Source organism: Schistocerca cancellata, chromosome 7, assembly GCF_023864275.1.
Source record: "Schistocerca cancellata isolate TAMUIC-IGC-003103 chromosome 7, iqSchCanc2.1, whole genome shotgun sequence".
Lineage (NCBI taxonomy): Eukaryota > Metazoa > Arthropoda > Insecta > Orthoptera > Acrididae > Schistocerca > Schistocerca cancellata.
Window position 1 is genome coordinate 19699850 of NC_064632.1, and position 2470 is coordinate 19702319.

Genomic DNA, 2470 nt, shown 5'->3' on the forward strand with positions numbered 1-2470 from the left:
GCGAGCCCGAGGTTGTTTCGGTTTGTTGTCACATGATGTTCTGCCTTCATTAAACTGTCGCACCCACGAACGCACTTTCGACACATCCATAACTCCATCACCACATGTTTCCATCAACTGTCGATGAATTTCAATTGGTTTCACACCATGCAAATTCATAAAACGATTCATTGCACGCTTTTCAAGTAAGGAAAGCGTCGCCATTTTAAGTATTTAAAACAGTACCAATTCTCGCCTCTGGCGGTAAAATTCCATCTGCCTTACGGTGCTGCCATCTCTGGGACGTATTGACAATGAACGCGGCCTCATTTTAAAACAATGTGCCTGTTTCTATCTCTTTCCAGTCCGGAGAAAAAAAAAATCGGAGGCCTTAGAACTTGAATGCACCTCGTAATATAAATACGGTGGCAGGAATTACATCAACATCTTCGTACTTAGTTATGCTCATACTTTGTTTAACAGGAGAAGAGGAAGAAAGCGTTGGAATTTGGATACTATTTTCGCTTTAAAACAGATTGTGGAGAAATCCATAGAATTTAATAACCTAGCCTACCTGTGGTTTGTTGACTTGTGAAAAGCCTGTGATACGATTAGAAAAAAAGGGTGTAATTCAAATCTTAATCGACAAGAGAGCGTCAATATGTTTGGTGAAAATCATAGAAGACGTATATAGAAGTAATAAAACGAAAATTAAAACACACAAAGGATTCATAGACGAAATTATACTAGGTAAATGAATTAGACAAGGAGACACATTGAGCCCACTCTTGTTCAGATCAATAATGGATCACATCAGTGATGCCGTAATAAAGTAACTGGGCTACGAAATGGGAAATAAAGTGGTAAATATTACATATTATGTTGATGTTGCTCTACTGGTAGAAAATAATGACGGTAATTTACAAATGCTACTTCACTAATTTCATAAAACAGCTAAGCAATATAACACGAAAACTCGCCTAAAAAAACTAGAGTATGGTAATATCAATAGCACCTGTACGATGTAAATTAGGAGTAGATAGTGCGCCAGTTCAGCGACTGATGAGCTTTAATTATCTAGGGACTGTTAACACGCTATAAAGACTTAACCATATAAGTGAAAAATGAAGTGACAACATTTAGAAACAGTAGCCAATTGCCTGCAAAATACTGGATGGAGAAACAAATTTATGACAACTGAGGGGAAAATAAAAATATGTAAAATAATGGTGGGTCCAGTTTTGACATGTGCAGGAGAAAATAGAGCAGAAACGAATAACATCAAACAAAAGTCAATAACAGTGGACATGAAGATACTAGGACAGATACAAGGAGTAACCATAAGGGACAAAGCAACATATGGGTCAAGAAGGCAACAGTGTGGAATATAAACTACAAATAAATGGGTGAAAACAAGGAAAAGAAATTGGAGCGATCATGTAGAAAGGATAGACCCCACAAAATTAGCTAAAATTTTAAAACGTGGACGACGGCAAGGGGAATGATTATCGGAACGACCATCCGAGAGACGATACAGCCATTACTCCAGCACATTCATTGAATGAGACAGACAAACAGAGGCAACCATAGTCAGTAGAGGAAGAAGAAGCAAAAGTAAATGACATCCTGAAAAGTAGAGTGGAGATTACTAAAGCTTATCTTAAATGTACTATGCTAAGAATGAGAGGGGAGGGGATTTTATTTGACAAGAAGGAAAACTTCAGGATACGGTCTGCCTTGAGCCTGTAGATTTGGTGTTAAATGATTCTGAGTATGAGGATGAGTAGATGACGGGGTCAATGTCGTAAATGATGTTATGGAAACTTGTTGGAGGCAGAAGCATTTGATAAGATTCATAGCAATGTGATAAAGGAGCATTATTGCACAAAGGCGAGTACTCGTTGAAATCTTGCGAAAGAATGTGTAGCTGATAAGCAGCAGATGAAAGGGAGGAGGTTATTGTATGTTTTGATTTAAAGTTAGCTCGCATGTTAGGGAAAGCGCTGAAGGAATTTTAGTGGGAGATAATTACAGCTAAGGCCGGCCGTTGTGGCCGAGCGGTTCTAGGCACTTAATTCCGGAACCGCGCTGCTGCTACGGTCGCAGGTTCGAATCCTGCCTCGGGCATGGATGTGTGTGATGTCCTTAGGTTACTTAGATTAAGTAATTCTAAGTCTGGGGGACTGATGACCTCAGATGTTCCGTAGTGCTTAGAGCCATTTGAACTGTTGGAGCGATCATGATTTACATGATTTACTAGGTGAATAATCCGTAATAAAGTTGTCCTTAGCCTTAATGTGGTCGACGCGTGTTGCTACACACTAGTGAAATCAAGGACACAGTAAAACTTCTGCTCACACTCACCTTTATCCTCACACGTCCATTTTACAGTTATAGTTGAAATATATCCGCTGCAGAGGGCAGCACAATGTACAGACTTAACAGAACACCAACAGATGGCGTAGGAGTCTTCATTCCCCGACATCCTCCC